Consider the following 21,116-nt stretch of genomic DNA (forward strand, 5'->3'; position numbering starts at 1 on the left):
TAACATTCATTTCACTTAGCTTTTGTACATATCTTTTACGTTGAATTTGGTTTCAACTATTTCTAAAGCTAAGTTTTTCAAAATTTATCTCCAGGATTTTAATATTTTTACAATATTTTAAATTTTAAGATTTTTACTTGTTAAAGTTAACCAAACACATAGAACTTTAATAAAACATGTTAGGTTGAAATGCCCATAATAGATGTTTCTTATGGGCTGTAGATATCAAAAGCAACAAGAAATTGTTGAGTAATTTCTTAATTGAAAACATTCATTTTGCATTATTATTACTAATTATAAAAAGTAAGAGTATAGTAATGAATTTGTTCTTAACCATTATTAGTTTTCATTTCCATCATTTTCAATGGCAAGGATTATGCTACACTGCAACACTTGTTTGATATAGTATTAAAAATACCATTACCGATTGTTTTATTTGACAGCGTTTTACAAATCTCATATACCTGTTGTTTTAGATGAAAATAAATTTTATTAAATTATAAATATCACACATATGACATTAGATTATGGAGGGAATTCAAATTCTCTCATAGATAAATTATTATTTATTATTATTAATTTTACAATATTTTATTTATTTAAAGAGAAATATTTTATTTCTGAGTTTGGTTATAAATTTGCAAAGAAAATATTTATTTATGTTTAATGTTAGTTTATTTCACATAATTTAATTTTAAAAATTTAGAGGATGTTAATTTTGAAACTATGCTAATTTATAGTTTACATTCCCTATCAACCTATATAACCTAACGAATGGGATCCCATTCTTTAGTCTTCAATATTTTAAGCTATCCCACTCCCTGAAGAGCTCATTTTTTAATTAGTTTTTTCAATGACAACAATTTCCCATACATATAGTGATAATTTCCTCTTATTTTCTTGATAGCCATTTCCATAATTTTAGTTTGCAATTATACCATAGCTTAATCTAAGAGAAACTACAATAAGAATCAACATGAACCACACCAACACCCCCCCCCCCTCCCCCTTTCATGCCTGAAATCATGGAGTATATTTGCATGCTGACAATAAACCACATACTTATAATAGGAATGATACATATCCCCCCTCTTAGAACTAATCACAAGGAATAAGGAGTGATAACTAAGTATGTTCAAGGACTTAGGATTATCAATAATATAGTCTCCCTTTAGTCCCATAAACCCCTTTTCTTCCCCACTTTGTGGAATCATAGCACTATTTTCTTTTGTCCTTCTCATTCTACAAGATTTATCGTAATTTTACATATCAGATTGTTTGCATTTTAGCCATTCATCATAAACATATATAATGTTAGTGCGGGGATCAAAACTTGGGGTATCAAATGTTTTGCTAATTTTGTCCCTAAAAGGAAAAGAATGGAGAAATTCATTTATGTGTGGAAGGGTAATTAATCTTTGCCAAAAATGGATCACATGATTCAAAGAGTAATTGGAGCTCATAGAATCTCCATGATGGATGGATTCTCATGACATAATTAGATCATATTCCATATATAGTTGTAAAGCAAATTTGACTATGCCTTGTGGCACATTTATGTATGATAAGATGCTCATTGGGCTTAGGAATGTTGTTGCAATAGTATAAAGAGTTATGGATTCACATTTGCAGATGATAAAAAAAAATCATAGTAATCTTTCATAATATCACCATATATTCTAATTCATATGAAGGTGATCTTAAATACTTACACCAAGTCTTTTTAAAATTAAGAACGTGTGGACTATCTTTGAATCTAAAAAACTTTTCTATGATAGAAACAAAGTTATTATGTGTTGGAAATGTAATTGTTAGAGTTATGATGTTTTGTATTATTCACTTCAGAAATAATATGAAAAGTCAAAAGTCAATAGGAACAATCATCAAGATTTCAAGAGACCTCTTAGAAGGTGAATCCAAAGGTCATAGGTCATGTATTTATATGTGTATCATATTTATGGAAAGTATTTCAAGCTTATATCCATTTTGTTGTATTCTAATAATGGTATGAGAGCTACATGTTTATGGCCTTGCTCAATTTCAACCTCCTTTTGATGTAGGGTGGGTGATCTTCATGGGTAGTGGTGAATCTCCTCTTATATGCCTATTTCCTTTCTCCTATGTTCCATTATTTCCATTGAAGAAAACACAGATTCTACTCGTAACTATGTAATTGTGTGCTTCTATCTCCTATGTGATGAACCCTCTCATGTGATTGATCGGAGTGGTGCCGAAGTTTCCTTCATGAAATTCCCTAATATATTGGTGGATCCTTGTGATGTGTATATGCTTCAAACTTGCAAATTAATCAAGAATTATGATGACGATTATTAGAGGAATAAACTATTCTATCTTCTAACATCTCTTGGTCCCTTCTTATCGAATCTTCAAACAACTACATAAAAGTTGGATTACCCCCACATTTGGGTTCTATTAATAAATGGGAATTTCCATTTAGTTCATGGTTTTCTCATTTTATTGACTAATGAGCCCTTCCATGTTCAACATTCTTGAAGCAAACATACATATTTTCATTACAATGATTATGTTACAACCCAAAATAATATGAGAATAATTGAATGCGGGTTTTCTTAGTGGTCCCTATAGTTTCTAGTGTAGTTAATTAAGTACATAACATAATGAAATTTAATTCCTTCATTACATAATGTGGAAGAGGTTGAATTTAGCATGGGAAATTAAATTTGATACACTGATACCATATAAGGATGTATCTAAATTTATCTTTTGGGAAATTTGGAAGAGTACTTTATCACTACCAAGTTGAAACTCAAACCAATGAGCCTCACCATAACAAAATGTTGTCAATATGGTCATCCTAAAATATTCTTGCAGGTTAGATGTTAGAAAATGCACAATTTTTTTTTTTGGAGTATTGGGTGTGCGTTATATTCTTTCCACACATTGTGGGGCCTGGGTCATGGGGTCACATAATTTTTTTTTAAATTTTTTTTTTTTTTTATGCGGACCCAATAATTGTTGGGTGGACCCAAGGATGGGAGGTGGACCCAAGGATGGGGGGCAGATCCAAAGATGGTGGGTGAACTTACCCATGGTTTTTCGCATAGTTTTTGGGCATGGTGGTTTTTTCCCATGGTATTTGTAAATATGGTCAAGGGAACTACGATTATGTTCTAATCTGGGGTTAATGGGTTGGGGTTTATGAATGCTTCAACATGTATATATATGTATTGTAACTTGGAAGGAATAAAATGAAAAATCAATATGGTATTCCCGGTTTTGGGATCCACGGGAAAATCTCTATGCATATTTGTTTTATGTTCTTGCCATTGTATAATTTTTTTTTAATAATTCGTTTGCAGGTAATTGCTATATAGGGTTAAAACCTACATTTAGTATCATATTAATTTAAGATTTAAGGGGACTCCTTTGCTGTTGAGGAGTTTTTCTCAGGCTTGTGGTAGACCCTGTTATAATGGGAGATGTACAAGTTCAATTCTTGTGGTGAAAGAAAATGGCGAGCAATGGAAAGATAGAGATCGAGAAATTCAATGGACAAAGTTTTGAGTTCTGGAAGCTCAAGTTGGAGGATTTGTTGGTGGATAGAGATAAGTGGATTGTTGTAGATCTAGGTACAACACCAACATGAATGTTAATCGAATATTGGGCAAAGCTAGATCGAAAGGTGAAGAGCACAATATGATTGCATCTCTCAGATTTAGTATTGTTGAATGTATCAATGGAAGCTATGACGAAGGCTTTGTCATACAAGTTAGGGACTTTGTATCAATCTAAGGCTCTTGTGAACAAATTGTTCCTATGGAAAAGTTGTATAACTTGATGATGAAGGATGGAGACCCAGTGAAAAAGAATGTAAACACCTTCAATACTATGGTAAGTTAGTTGTTATTTGTTGATATTAAAATTTCATATAAATATAAGTGCATCAGTTTGTTTTGTTCTCTACCATGCTCGTGGGATAGTCTAGTTGTTGCAATAGGTAACAATATAATTACCTTGAATTTTGATGAAATAGTCTCATCCTTGTCAGAGGATATGAGACAAAAAATATGGAGAGACAAAATTGAGATGCCTTGTCTATGAGAGGACTGTCCCAAAAAAATAAAAAATTCCTCAAGTGGGAGATCTAAATCTAGAGGGAAATATAAATCTCCAAGAAAACCTGTAAAGGTATGATGGAAATGTGGAAAATAAGGGCACTACAAAAGGAAATGTAGATCTAAAACTCATGAGAAAGGAAAGGGATTTGATGATTCTCCTTTGACAGAGGAAAACACCACCTCAGATGAAGGCAGCCATGTGTACTTGGCTTCTTGATCAAGTACACAAGTAGATCGTGAGGTCTGGTTGATTGACTTGGGTGCATCCTTTCACATCACTGCCCATAGGGAGTGGTTCTACAAGTACGAGAAATATGATAGTGGTAGTGTCTTCCTAGGGGATGACAGGAGGGATAGAATCATAGAATGTGGAGAAGTCAATATGAAGTTGCAAGGTGGAGGGATTAGAACACTTCTTGGTGTTCTGCACATTCCTACATTGGCTAGAAAGGTAATTTTTGTAAGCAAGATGGATGATGCAAGTGTAAAAACTTTGTTTGAGAAAGATATATGTAATATGGTTCGAGGAGCATTGATATTGATGCGGGGATTTTGGATTGGAACTTTGTAAAAGCTTATGGGTAGCACTGTTATTGATGGGTGCAATAGTTCTGTGGTTATTGCAAGTGGAGAAAAAAAATATAGCGGTCTCTGGAGAAAATAACATGTTATGGAATTAAAGGCTGGAACACATTGGAGAGAAGGGTCTTTGAATATTGCATGGTAATGGTATGGTAGAAGGTATTTATAGTTTCTCTCTTGCTTTCAATTTCTGTGAACATTGTGTATATGGGAAGCAGAATCAGGTGAGTTTCCCCTCTGGCACTAAGAGGGAGAAAGGGATATTAGAGATTATGCATAATGATGTGTTTGGACATGTGTCAATTCCATCACAAGGTAAGTATGTGTACTATGTATCATTTACAGATGAATTCTCAAGTAATACATGGATATATTTCTTCGGGAAGAAATCTGAAGTCTTTGACAGGTTTAAAGAATTTAAGACTCCCTTGGAAAATGAGGCAGAGAAGAAGATCAAGGTGTTGAGGAAAAATAATGGTGGAGATTTATGCAAGAAGGAATTTGAAGAGTTCTGTAAGAAGTGTGGTATATCATGGAAGAATAATTCTCCATATGTACCTAAGAAAAATGGAGTTGTAGAAAGAATGAATAGGACGTTGATGGAAAAGGCAAGAAGCATACTTAGTGGTGTTGGATTAGGCCAGGAATTCTAAGTAGAGGCAATAGATACTACATGTTACTTATTTAACATATCACCTTCATCGAAATTGGAGGATAAGACTCCACATGAGGTATGGTTTGGTAAGGAACCCTCTATTTCACATCTGAGGGTATTTGGTCATGATGCATATGTACATGTGTCAAAGGAGGAAAGAACCAAGTTGGATAGTAAATTTGAAAGGTGCATCTTTATTGGGTATAAGGATGGTTTAAAAGGTTATAATATTCGGAACCCATAAACAAGTAAGGTTGTGTACAACCAAGATGTGGTTTTTAGAGAGGTGAAAGATGTTATTAAACATGAATTCCTACCAAAGGAACCTGAGAAGATAAAGTTTGAACTGAAAAAGGAAGAATTAGACTCTACAGAAAAATAAGAATTAAAAGAGGAAGAGCCACATACTCCCTTTTGAGAAGATCAGTTCGAGAGAGAAGGAAACTAGAGAGGTATAGTCCATCTACTTTCTATTCAAGTTTTGCTTTATATATTACTGATGATGATCCCAAAACCATTAGGGAGGCAGTGGATTTGGAAGATGGAAAACTCTAGAAGGAGGCCATGTTTGATGAGATTGAATATTTGGACAAAAATGAGCCTTGGGATCTTGTGGAGTTTCTAGCTAGAAGGAAACCAATTGGAAACAAATGGGTGTTTAAGAAGAAGATGCATGTAGAAGGAAAGCTGGAGAAATACAAAGCTCGATTAGTAGAAAAATGATATTTCCAGGTGTCAGGAGTTGATTTTGGTGATATTTTTTCTCCTGTTTCCAAGTTAGATTCTATTATATTACTTTTATATGTTTTTTCTGCTTTTGTGTTATGAAACCAACTCACAAAAAGATAGATAAACACCTTCAAAATAAGCCTCTTCAAGGGGGAAACCTCCTTTACATTACAAAAATGAACAATTCTTGGATGATACAAATGACAAGACCTCCTTTCTATATATAGGAGTCTAAGGGGTCATAATAAATCAGAGTCTACATAACAATAATAATGCAAGGGCAGAATAATAACAATAGTGGGCTTCTATGGGGCACAATAATAATAATATGGGGATTACATGGGCACAACAATATAATAAAGCGGATGTACTAATAACAATAAGGGGTTACACTAGTAGTATAGCGACCTAACATGCTCTCTTTCAAAAAGTGCTATCCTCAATGCTTGAGTAGTTCTTGATGCTTCTGTATAAATTTTTTGTCCTCCCATGTGGAATCTTCAGCAGGTAAGTTCTTCCACTTGATGAGATACTCTGAAATTGATTGATTTCATATTTGTTAGGTTATTGTTTCTATGACTGCTCCAGGTTCCAATATGATTTTTCTTTCTTCGTCAAGTTCTGGAAATATTGTTTGAATTGGGATCTTCTGCAACTTTTGAATGAGTGGCCACACTTCTTCATCCTTCTTCCATTCATTCCTTGCTTTGTTTATCCAATTTGGTTGGATAATGGAAATAGCACAAAACAATGATTCCACATCCTCATCCTTTATTGAGAGTGCATCTGCAGCAACATTTAGCTTCCCTTTTTTTGTTGATGATCTCAAAGTCATAACCCAACATATTTGTGACCCATTTTTTTTGTTCTTCTAAAGCTAATCTTTGTTCTAAAAAGTATTTAAGTCTATCATGATCCATTTTTACCTTGAAATGTCTTCCCATTAGGGAAGGTTGCCCTTTCTTAAGTGCATTTAATATTGCCAACGTTTCCTTCTCGTAAATAGCTTGCTTGAGATGTAGCCGTAAAAATACCCAATCACCTACATCAAAACTTCTTTCACTATGATGTTGATATACTTGTTGTTTCATTCGATTTTGCACCAAAGTGGCATTATCCTTTAAAAGTTGGAGAACTTTGTTGTTGATGCTCGATGTGATATTTCACTTCTTGAATATTTTTCTTCTTGATATGTCCTTCTATCTTGAGAGTTTGAGGAGTGGTAATTTCTTCCAATGCATTAGAAGATATGGTTGGATTCATTTCTTGATGCTCAATGTGAACTTTCACTTTTTAAACATTTTTCTTCTTGATATGTCCTTCTATCTTGAGAGTTTGAGGAATGGTAATTTCTATCAATGCATTACAAGATATGATCAGATTCATTTCTTGATGCTCGATGTGATCTTTCACTTCTTGAACAATTTTCTTCTTGATATGTCCTTTTATCTTGAGAGTTTGAGGAGTGGTAATTCTTGCCAATGCTTTACAAGATATGGTCGGATTCATTTCTTCTTTCTCTAGGGTTGGTTCCTGGTGTATATCCTCTTCTTTTGACGTGTCTTGATCATTTTCTTCCTTCTCTCCACAATCAATGTAAAATAATTTCTTCTCAGCACACTTACGAGCTTTAATGTATTTGTTATCACAATTGTAACAAAGCCCTTTTGCTCTTTTTTCTTCCAATTGTTGTGTTGTCAACCTTATAGGTTGTGGAAGGCTAGGAGAAACAACACTTCCATATTTATAGTTGTGAGGGGTAGACTTCCTTGTTTCCATAATTTTGCTTTCGAATTTTCTTGCCAACTTGAATTCCTTCTCTAATGAATCAGGTTCCCAAAGACGAACCTCATGTTGAATGTTATCCTTTAAAGTCCCTATGGAGACATCAATCCTCTGCTTCTCTAGAATATCATTTTCCCTTATATTCAAATTTTGAAAGTCTTCAATAGGCTCTGCAATTAACCACTTTTGTTTGAGATTTATCAATTGGCTAAAGAAGGTGTTGCTCTTTGTATCCTCACAATGTGCTATCATTTCCTCCGTGAAAATTGACCACATAACAAGTGGTTTATGAGAACAAATCCCTTTATACCATAAAAATTAATCTGGTTCTAAACATGAAGATGCAATATGTACTTTTTGTAACAGTTGCGCCTCATGTAGATCAAAATATTGCTCCATCTATAGTATCCAATTTACTAGATCCTTGCCATCAAACTTCCTCATATTGCCTTTTCTTGATTTTAGGCGCTTGATATTGAAACGATTGTAAATATATAGTTTTAGATCTCCAAGTTCTGAAATTGCATCCTGTAGTAGCCCTCTAAGTCCTCTTTCTAACCTCATAAGTTTGATCAAGATTGGATTCTCCAAGGAAGAGTTATGTCAAATCTCCCACGATGACCTGATTATAGATTGGTTCAATATAGCGAACTTGTAAGAAGTGCCACGTGTCACTGTGTCAACCTTAGGACCTAAAATCAATGCATAGAAATCTACAGTCCTTACTCTCTACAACTTCTTATGAAATTCCAATTTGATGACCAGAGAGAAAGTTATGACGATTTTCCCAAGGTCATCTGTTTAGGATGTAATTCAAGGGCTTGCAGAAACTTTAAATTTCTTGGACTGTATCGCCAAACATATAGTGAACCAAGATCTGAAATGGGTTTTCATTTTAGAGTCTGAAACTTCATAGTAAAACAATTATAGTGAAACTTACACGATGATTTGTTTGAGATGAAATCCTGGAGCTTTCAAAAACTCTAACTTCATCAAATCATAGCTCCAAAAATATAGCGAGACAAGATCTGAAATTCGGACCCGAGGTTTAGACCGATTTCTTCTCAAATGGGCTTGTGTTTTAGCTTCTGAAACTTCGTATTGAAAACGTTATAGCGAAAATGCCACGATGACCTGTTTGGAGTAGTGAAACCCTAGAATCCAAAGCTCTGATACCAAATGTTATAAAAATAGCTCACAAAATATAGAAAATATAGATAAATGCCTTCAAAATAAGCCTCTGCGAGGGAGCAACCTCCTTTACATTACAAAAATGAACAATTCTTGGATGATACAAATGAGAAGACATCCTTTCTGTATATAGGAGTCTAAGGGGTCATAATAAATCAGAGCCGACATAACAATAATAATGTAAGGGCACAGTAATAACAATAGTGGGCTTCTATGGGGCACAGTAATAACAATATGGGGACTACATGGGCACAAAAATATAATAAGGCGGCTGTACTAAAAACAATAAGGGGTTACACTACTAGTATAGGGACCTAACATTTTGATTTTGAGGTAGAAAAGATGGATGTGAAGACAAAATTTCTTCAAGGGGATCTAGAAGAAGATATCTATGTGAAGCAACTAGAAGGATTTGCAGTGAAGGGTAGGAAAGAACCAATATGCATGCCAAAAAATTCTTTATATGGGTTAAATAAGTGACCAAGTATGTGGTACCAAAATTTTGATACATAATATGCGGAATTAGATTCATGAGGAGCAAAGCAGATCACTATGTGTATTTTAAATTAATTGGTGACTGTGTTATGTATTTGGTATTGTATGTGGATGATATGTTGCTAATTGGAAATGAGAAAGAAATTATCCAGGATTTGAAGACCTAGTTGTGCTCTGAATTCAACATGAAGGATCTTAGTGTTTCAAACTATATTTTGGGCATGGAAATTAAATGAGATTGAGCAAAGAGGAAGCTTTGGTTAAACCAGAGGAAGTATGTTGAGATAATATTGTAGAGGTTTAATGTATAGGATAACAAAACCAATGAAGGTTCCTATTCCTGTAGGTGTAAAATTATTTGTTGAATAGTATCCCAAGGCACAGGAAGAGGAAGGGGACATGTCCCATGTTCCATATGAGAGGGTAGTTAGTAACCTGATGTATGAAATGGTATGCACTAGACCAGACATTGCACATGCAGTGGGAGTATTGAGCAAGTTTATATAAAAACCAGAGAAGGATCATTGGACAATAATGAAGTAGTTTTTAAGGTATTTACATAGCACTAGTGATTATGGTCTATGCTACCAAGGAAGACCAATATTTGATAGAGTTTTGGATATACATGGATTTTTTGATGCAGATTTGGCTAGAGATTTGGATCGGAGAATATCTACAAGTGGTTATGTGTTTAACCTATTTGGAGGAGAAGTTAGTTGGATGAGAAAGAGACAATATTTAGTGGCACTTTCAACTAAAGAGGCTGAATATATGGTAGCTACTCATGCAAGTAAGGAAGAAGTTTGGTTGTACAGATTGTGTTCAAGTATGGGGTTCATACGATGAGCTATAAGGATATATTTTGACAACCAAATTGCAATTTTCTTGGAAAAGAACCTTGCATATCATTCAAAGACAAAGCACATTAATGTTCAGTATCACTTTGCGAGGGATATGGTTGACAATAAAAAGGTGTTGTTGGTAAAGGTGGATAGTCTGAAGAATGTTGCAGATGCATTGACAAATTCTGTGAGCACTCAGAAGGTTTCATGGTGTAGAGAAACAATGGGCACTGTAGCCCTAGACCAATGACTAAGATCTCATGTGACCACCGATGCAGAAAGAAAACAACAAGTAAGAGAATATTGGGTGTGCATTATATTCTTTCCACGGATCATGGGGTTAAAATAAAATTCCTTTATGCAGACCCAATAATAGTTTCACTGACCCAATGGTGGGGGCAGACCCAAGGATGGGGGGCAGACCCAAAGATGGTGGATGAACCTACCCATGGTTTTGCACATTGTGGTTTCTTCCCATGGTATTTGTAGATCCGATCAAGGGAACTAAGGTTGTGTTCTAATCTAGGGTTAATGGATTGGGGTTTATGAATGCTTCAACATTTATATACATGTATTGTAACATTGAAAGGAATATAATAAAAAATCAATATGATATTCTCAGTTTTGGGATTCAGGGGAAAATCTTTGTGTATATTTGTTCTATGTTCTCACCATTGTATATTTTTATGTTTTAAGAATTCGTTTGTAGGTAATTTCTTTAAAGGGTGAAATCCTACATGGACATCTACATATATTAGTGGCAAATTTACAATCCTTTAGTAGCTACAAAGACAAAATATTTTTTATAGTTATCATTAATTGAGTATTTACTTGTTCTTTATCAAACAATTATAGAAAATGCTTTCCCAAATATAGATCTATGTGAAATAGTCAAGGATTTTGTCTTTTAAAAAGAGATAATAACTACTATATACTCAAATGCATCGTGTGGTGGGGAGTGATGTTGGCATTAGATCATAGGAGTTTTGAATTTACTATTGAAAGTTGGTTTGGATGAAAGGAAACCTTGAAAGAATGAAAGGAAGGTTGTATGTTGCATCCCATTCCATATCACATTAGAAACATAAATTAGAGCCATCCAATTCAACAATTTCAGTTCTAATTTAGTCTTTAAATAACTCAAATTGATGAATTATTAGAGTTATTGAATACTCTAATACTCTCTATTATAAACAATATAATCATAATCGAAAAAGAAACTCTCACTAATGTTCTAACCTATTTCCAATATTCATACGAAAAAAATGAAATTTTCCAGTTTAAATCATAACTCCAACAAGATTAAATATAACAAGGGAAACTACATTTCAAACTATTCATTGTTCAAAATAGGTCTCCTTTTGAAAAAAATGATTTCTATTAACAACCATCACATGATAAAATCAATGATGCTACATCATAAACAAATTGAAATGAATATGAAGTTTGTCATAAATAAGTTTTTCTTCCACTTCCCATGCTTGCTATCAGAAATTGGAAAGGAATCATGAAAAATAAGCATATACTAGGTCTTTGATATGAAAAGGAAGTGACCTTTCACATTCTACATTATTCGAAACCAATATAGTGCCAAAGTGTTGAACTTTAGGAAAATTCATTGCATATGTTCTAGTTCAAGATTAGATTCCTAAATGGCAACATTTTCATTAAGTTGGCCAAATGGAGAATTAGTATTTTGATCTTCATCTTTGTGAGCATTGTGGAAATCATAATCGTCCTTTAAATAGATGTTCCAAACATAATAATCCCACAAGAGTAAATATTCTCTAGGAGTATATCACTTATTGGCAATTGTAATAAACAGCCAAGAACTTATATTGGTTTGTTGAGGCCACAAACATCCCACACTTTGGGAAGAAACAATTTTATTGGTGAACCTTCATAAAATATATGGATTCCATGATTATTCTTATACTAGAATTTTTTTAAATTCGTTCTTTGAAGCTTGATTTATTGATTATGTAACTATGTTGAAATTAACATATGAATTATGTTTATAATGATGGAAAAAGGATAGGAGGCAATTGAGGATGTTATGTGATTGTTATGAGAATGGTTTTTATTAGAGGATACCACCTATATCACAAATAATAATAGGTTATTGCAACCAATGAGGATAACAATTATTGAATTCAATGTACCATCAATGTAAATGAATGAGATATATATTTGATCTTTTTGACATCATATAATGAGCTAAAGAATCCCCTAGATGTAAATAATGCTCTTTAGTTGTTAGACTCTAATCATTACTTGTACTACCATGCAATTTGTTGGTAGTTACAAGTTCCCAAAATTCTTACAATAAGGAATTGTTATTAGTTTGCAAAGGACATTTCAAGACAATAGATAAAGTTCATCCTTTTAATTAAAATTTCTATTTTGTTTACTAGTTTCAAAACATTTATGTTCATGTTACTTTTTGTTAATACCAATTCTTTTCATAATTTCCATTTCTTAATTTCTAAATTATTGGTACATGACATGTATGATGCTAAGGTTATAATAGTTGTAGTTCTAGTGTTCGTTAAAATTAGGTTTTCTACATATCAAGAACTATTGCATTTTGATATTAATGTTTTTTGGGTTTTCTTATGATACATAAATGAAAGTCAGAGATCAAAAATCTAGAGGAAGAAATCTCGATGCATTAGGATATGAATTGAAAGGTAGAACGGATTAAACCTAAAGATAGGTCCTTGGATGACATTTTCTTCTAGGAAACATGAACTATGAGCTACTATATAGAAGGTAAGAATAATAATTGTGTTTCAAGGTAGTCAACCATTAATTATGGATACCAGTTCAACATTGAATGTTGTATGTGGTGTGTTTATAGATGAGGAATTTCTAGAAATATTCTAAACTTTACAAGGTAGGAACTCATATTACTGTGACATTACTACACAAGAGGTTTGGACTTTTTAATACTAGAGAATCCATTATAATGTGTGAAAAATTTAATATCTTAAGAAAATATTTCACATAAAAGTCTACATGAGAAATTTAGAATAAAATGGAATCCTTCAACTACGTAAATTACAACTAAAACTGATACATATAGGTTTTAAAATTATTTTTTACAACAAGCACCACAATCAATAATAACTATAGGAGCACATAATCAAAACAAAAGTCTTGAATCCTCTAGGAGTATCTAGGTCATCCTACTTGGTGAAAAATTGGGGATGAAATGCCAATATATAACACAAACATGCTATCCTATGAAACATACAACTTTTCAATAGGTGCATAGTTTGAAGATATCATTGAATTAGAGGAAAGAAGAAAATATACTATGGTGAAGCTAATAAATAAATGAGAACACATGTCACACGTATAGTTAACAACTATATTATTGAAAATATCTTGATGATGTAAACAACAATTGATAACATTATTCAATCATAGACACTATTAATAATAATTAGAACCCTAGAAATCAACGACCCAATGGATGACACCATTGATTAATTTGTTTTGGTGATTCACATATATAAGTAAATCTAAAGTAAGAATAATAATATCATGAATAGAAACCCTAGTATATAGAAGAGGGAATATTCAATTATGATGATAACCCAATAAATTGATTTTAAAACATGAGAATGATATCCATGTGCGAGAAAACAATGTGTCATATGCATGGGAAACATCTCAATGAAATTCACACAACTATTGGTCATGAAATAAAGAAAGTGCTCAAAATATAATGCATGCCATGCCAAAATATATTTCATTGCCGACATGTAGAGAAAATGATTAGTTAACATCCAATCCCTAAAAAAGAATAAACTTCAATGTCACATTTGGATTGTAGTAAATTGGTACATTGAGGACATGAAAATACTTCAAATTGTTAGGATTTTGTGCCTTAGACCAAAATAAAATGAGAACCATGGAAGAAGTAAACATGTTTGTTCATTTGGGCACACAAATTAACTTGGTGATGAAGTGAAAGTATAATAACACTATTAGAAATATAAATAATCAATGTCAAAGGTAATGATTGGTGTACTAGTGTTCGAAGTACGAATATTGAAAGTTAGCACAATGATGTCTCACACGAGCATTTTACAATCAATAGAAACATTTCATTACAATGTGAATGCTAATAACAAATAATGATTCATGTTAACATAAAGTTATAACTACAACTACAAGGAATTGAGTTTGTAGAGTCACATTAAAGCTTAGAAAAGGAAAAATGACAAAGAGATGATAAGGAATACCTACAATCCACTTTCTATTTATAATTATTTGTGTTTGTGTAAAATAAGTGAACAAAAGAGAGGACTTAAACTCCACTATTTCATATTTTTTATTATACATTTCATAAATGTAGTCCTGGGACTAGTATCATAATTTTAGATGAAATATTTCATGATGGTTTTAACAAGTATCGAAGTTCTCATGAAATTACTACTAGTGGGGTCTCTGCTAATTCAGTTCACATTATAGGTGTAAGTGAATATGGATGGATATTGCCAAAGGAAGTAGCTGATATTCACCATTTCATGCTAGTTCCTATGATGGGAAATTTTGATGAAACCAAGGAGTCCTTGCTTAATAGTTACAAACATAGCTTTAATGGTATTGCAACACACCCTTCTCCCAATGATGCATGAGTCATCGCAAATATGGAAGGGGGGTTTTTGTCTATCCCAATAAGTACATAAGGATGCATGCTACAATATCACATGATTTCATTGGCTTGAAGGGTAAAAGCACATTTGGAGATCAGATAATTCCCCCCTCAAGCAATGCATACAAGGAGGAAAAATTGGGACAAGATACGTTTATTGGGCTCCTACACTCAAGGATTTGACTAGAGGTTGATAAGTTCTATGAAGATTGATGCTTATCACCCCCAAATGGACTTACGAATGCAAGTTAGGGTAGAACAATTAAAATCTCCCTGAATCTCATATATGTGAGAAACACATAAATTTTGGGAATCAAATTATGTGACCAATGGAAAAAGTTTGTAATCTAAAGATCCTTTCATTTGATAGTGTTTGAAATAAAAATAAATAACCCAAAACTAGAAAATGAGTGTTGAAAGGGGTATATAAAGGGTGAACAAGTTGTGTTATAAGGGAACTTTCACCTCCATAGAGGGGGCTTTACATAATAAAGAAAAAACATTGTAGGCATTTGAAAGAATTTACTATGTGACTTTGAATATTTGTCTCTTGCATACAATTGATGATAATTAATCATATTTATTTCTTATATATGTAAATTTATTTCCTTGTTCTTATCTATTTTATTTAATTATCTCAATGGTTATTGTTAGCTACAAGAGTATGCATTAAGTGTTTTGAATAATTCTTTGTTTAAACTCTTTGTTTCATTGAAGATATCATGTTGCAACTATGAATTTACTCTCAGTGATTTTGTTATATGATTTTCCCCTTGTATATGACACCTTTTCATTTTGTTCCTACATTGGATTACTAACTTGCATTATCTAACTTTTCTAACTCTCATTTGATTTCAATTTATCTTCCATTTAATGTAAATAAACATTATTTGTGGTAAATAAGGGTTACATACTAGTTTGGAGTTGCTACTCCAAATGAGAGTGGGTATAATTGGGAATTTCCATGTAGAAAGTTTCTCCTTTGTTGATTTAGGTCGTTTTACTTTTAAAAAAATGGTACTAGTAGGAGGTAACGATTGATATGAATGGCTAGAAGGAATTCACACACTCCAATAGGAGCCCATTCTATGTCAGCACCACAAATAATACCCATGCAACAACCTATTTGCAAATTCTCTCACACCAAGCAAACCTCAAACCTTGAAACAAATCTTGAAAATCTTCCCACTTGTTTTGAGAATCTTCAAAAGCCATACCCAAGATTATTTGAGTTAGAAGGTAATCACATTACATATTTCCATGTTGAAATTTACTCTCAAGATGATTGGTATTAGGTCCCTCCTATATTTGAGATTAAAACATCTTGATTTTTCACTCGAGATTTAACTAAAGAAATTGGACAATCACTTATTGATTTTACCCTTCATGAAGGAAGTGGGAAATTTTTAACAACCTTGGTTAAAAATCCATTAAAAATATATATAAGACCATGGTCATGGGACACGTATTCCAAGCTAAATGTTGGGTAAAATATCCTAGTGGGTGTCCATTTCAGTTATTATGGCTAAGAGAAATTGGCAAAGCCTTTGGAAAGGAAAAATGGTATTTTTGGTATTTTTGGATGGATTTGAAGCTGAGTGAGCTGGATCTCTGAAAGAAATAACACATGGCCTAGTGATCCTTGAACCAAATTGTGGATTGTGGTAAAGCCTCTAGCCTAGTGATCCCTAAACCAGACTGTGGGTTACCGTAAAACCAGGTATTGTGTTCCTTGGTGGGACTAGGAATCCTTGACTAGTTAATGGCGGGATATAAGGTAAAGCCTAGAGGTGGTTTCCCTTGATTAAGCCTAGGAATCCTTGCCGATGAATGGTGAGATATACGGTGAAGCCTAGGTGGTGGAGTCTTAATTAGGGCCTAGTGATCTTGTGTGGATTACGGTAAATCCTAGAGACTAAGAGATAGGGAAATTCCTCATAGTGTAGGTGGAGAAATCCTATGGCATCCATGCTTGTTTTATGGCCTAGAGATCTAGGATGGATTACAGTAAAACCTGGTTATATTGATGAGGGTGAGGTGGTGTAGCCTCGAGAAGACCTAGTTGATTTGGTTTTAAGTCCCACATTCTTGCTTGGAATATGGCATGAGAGTGATTTGATGAAATAAATATTTGGTTCAACCAATCTATGGTCGAGTGGTTCAAGGAAGTCCCAAACCTGGTTGGGATTTGCATCATTAATATGAGGTTATTTCTCCTTGTTATTTCATGATTATTATATTGGTTCATATGTGGATTATATGGTTGTTGTTTCCTTTGTATTTCTATTTTTATTATGTTGGTTATGAACATGTATTATAGCAGTGGCTATGTATGGCTCTCATCATGTTTTTACTTGTAAATGAATGAACAATGTATCTATGGCCTAATAGATGAAATTACAACTAATGTATTGAGGCATCAATGCTTCTTAGTGATTCCAAGATAAGTATGAGACCCCTATGACTAGTTCTACTGTTAAGACATGTAGCTTTCATGTTTGTGACATGTTTGATGAAATTCATGTCATGGTTAGTAGGGGTCCAGTCTAGTCCTTGTTGATGTTTTTGCAAATTTATCTTTGTTCCACTGTGAAATTTAATTTTTGAACTTGTCATTGAGTTATGGATAGTGATTTGGGCTCTGGGTTTGAAAAAGTGGCACAAATCCCAAAGTTACAGGTACAAGCGACATGACTGAGGAGAAAATTTCCTAGACACACCCATGACATGCTATGGGAGAGTCTGGAGCCTCCCAGAGACACCCTTGTCCATATCAAGGGAGCGTTTAGGGGTTTAATGGTCTAAAAACTTAGTGGGACCCAGGGACCGGTCATGGGGATGATTGGGAAGGCTTCTAGGAGTCTTGTAGCATGTACAGAAGTCTGTGTGGTGTTTTTCCGTCGATTCCACTTCCTTAAGGTGACTTAGGAGGTTGAATCCAATTATAGTTGCCTCTCGTCACATATTTACCCTGGTTGGACGATTACTTGGGTAGATGTGAGATGAGGGTGTTATAGAGTGGTATCAGAGTGGGTTGTTCTCTATTTGGGTCATATCTGATACCACAGAGTGGTATTAGAGAAAGTTTCATTCTCTTTGGGGATTTCTGTTCTCTTTGGGTGTTATTTGATACCACAGAGTGGTATCAAAGCATGGTTCAACCCTAGATTCGATGGGAGGAATGTGTTTGTAATGCATGCATGTAGGTTATATATGTGCTTGTTATGTATGCATGGTAGTGATCATCGTTACAGTTGTGTTTCCACGTAGGGGCTGATGATGATGTTATTGGGATGCGTTTTCCATGGATGCATGTCAGTTGTATATGCATGTGTTATTCATGTCAATGTCTATATGTTTTTATGCATGCATTGTCATGGTTATGGTTATGCATGTATGGTAGGTCAGACATGCATTGTGAGGTCATTGTATGCAATTAGGTCATCATGATGTTATTGGTATGATATGATGCTAATGAGTTGGCTAAGATAAAGTAGGAGATGCAGACCATTAGAGCGAGGTTGCAACACTTTGGGGTAATAGTAGATCGTCAAATAAGTTTGTATGTTTGGCATGTAGGTATGTGTTTCATGTTTGTTGTAATCATTAGAGTTACTTATATGTTTGTCATTCTATTATTATTGTTATGGTTACATATATGATAAATACTAGTTGATCAGTGTAGTCATATACACGTTTCAGATAGTCATGAATGATAGTAACCTGTCATTGTATGCATTTTTGTTGTTTTTTTGTGTTAGTTAACTCGATGATTGTGTTATATGTTGTTGATGAATATGTTACATTCTAACTTGTAGTTATCTCAATGATTATGTTATATGTTGTTGATGAGCATGTTATATGTTAACTTATTACTATATGTTAGTTAACATGATGATTAGGGTTATAGCATTAATATATTGATGTTATATGTATTATGATAAATTCGATTGGCCTATGCATATGGTTAGGGTTATGACATTCAGGTGTGAGTTGAATTATTTGTGACATTGTGTTGTACTAATCTAGATTGACCATACATATGTGATTGTTATGCATGAGTGACAAAGGTTTATGAGCTTATGATGTGAACTTGTTAGTTAGTTACTGTTATGAATATCATCATCTTATTTGTGTTTGAGTTAATGGGTTGTGAAGTTATATTGTGCTAACTAGATTGACTGTGTAGATACCACAGCCTCCCCTTAGATTCATTAAGGTATGAGCTTGCTTATGTTGTTTGCTTTGTGCTTGAATGTTTGATTATGTCGTATATTTGATGTTTGAGTGTTTGGTGTCTACTATGTCATCTAGTTGATTTATCTAACATGGTACATTTATAGTTTGTTGAATGTTTGATTTATTGCATGATATTATTATGTGTCTATAAGATTGCATGAAGAAATGATCTTGTTTTAAGATGGTCGTACTAACACATATGTGTTGAGACAACTGATATGTACTTGAGTGTAACATTATGTATTATGACTGATGAATGTGAGTTGATTTTGATTATGAAATGGTTGTTAGACTTGGTGAAGGTTGATTTCCAAGTAATAGATATGTTGCCTTGATCTTTGGAACATGTGATCGACATGTATGAACAGTTTCAGGAAAGACGCTTGGTATTAGCATGACAAGGTAATAGTTAATGTGTTTATATAACGAATGACGGGGTGATGTGGCAGTATATAGTAAGACTCAATTGCAACAAGGTAAAGGTAAAAGAAAGGAATTGGGTGAGAATTCATTTGGCTATGTTCAGAAACCAAAATTCCAAACGAATGAGTGCTTTGCATATAGAAAGTCTTCTTAACCCTATTTTTTTCGAAATTATGTTGATATGTGCTATATTCATGGACATGTATTTGAGAGGTACAACAACTAGTGTCTAGTTATAGCTAGATTTGTCAAGGGAATTGTATTCCCTTGAGACATGGCACATATGTGTTCAGGTGAAAGGCAATGTGCTTGGCATAACAAGGTAAGCTAGCTGGTATATTGTTATTTCTATTATACATTGATAATTATGTGTTTATGGTAGTGTGATGAAGGGAGTTTCATGGCAGGAGAGGTTGCCATGAAATCTTGAAGAAGGATCAGGTTGAGCTTTCACTTGGAGGCACTGGGAACCATGGGGATGGAGTCATGGTGTCTGTTTCTAGTTTTGTTCTTTCAATATTTGTGATTTTTTTGTGCTTGATTTCATATTTGTTATGTCTAGTGCTAGGCCTTGCCACTTTGTTTGCGATGTCGTATTGTTATTGATTTTCATAGTTTTCTTCTTATTTGTTTCCTGTGCTTTCCTTTTATGTTTTGAGTCTTGGGAATTGATTGGGAAAGAGGAACGTTAATGGAGCCTGAGAGAAGCTAAATGAAACCCATTAGGTGCTGTAAGGCTCGAATCAAGCCCAGTGCATGTATAAGGGTAGTTTAAGGCAAGCGTATGAAAACTAGTTGGATTGGTTGGGTCCATTGAGGTAAATGTACAGTGATAGGACTATCATGAGAAAGGTAACAAAAAGGGTACAATAAATGGATTTGAGGTTTCAGATGCCTTGGCTATGTTGGGAACTGTTGTTCCCAATATTGTGCATGTTGTGCATGAATAAAGGAAGCTCTCTTAACCTTGGCCTTATGATATCTAGTAATTATGTTGTGATCGTGATTGCTTTATGCTATTGTTTATATACATATATGTATGTATGTATGTTGTTATCTGACAAGGTCATCAGGGATCATGATTATTTTATGTTGGTGTTTATATGTAAACATGTATGTATGTATGTATGTTATTCTCTGACAGGGTCACCAAGGATCATTCTTGTGGAGGAATGATTGCTTATGTAGGTGAATGACATGAAGAGGTTCCTGGTTTATGAGGAATAAAGTGGGAAGAGCAGTCATGAAAAATCTACGAGGTTAGTATCATGTGGTTATGAGTTGATATTATGTGATTATATTATGTCTGTGTTATGGATAGGCTCTATCAAGGGATACATCAGTGAAATGAAAGCAATGTGTTCTACGACATGCTGGGACAAGCATGGATAAGACATTGGAAGCAAGTT

The sequence above is a fragment of the Pinus tabuliformis genome, chromosome 6, assembly GCF_031772625.1.
Source record: "Pinus tabuliformis cultivar Carrire ecotype Pingquan chromosome 6, CPIR1, whole genome shotgun sequence".
NCBI lineage: Eukaryota > Viridiplantae > Streptophyta > Pinopsida > Pinales > Pinaceae > Pinus > Pinus tabuliformis.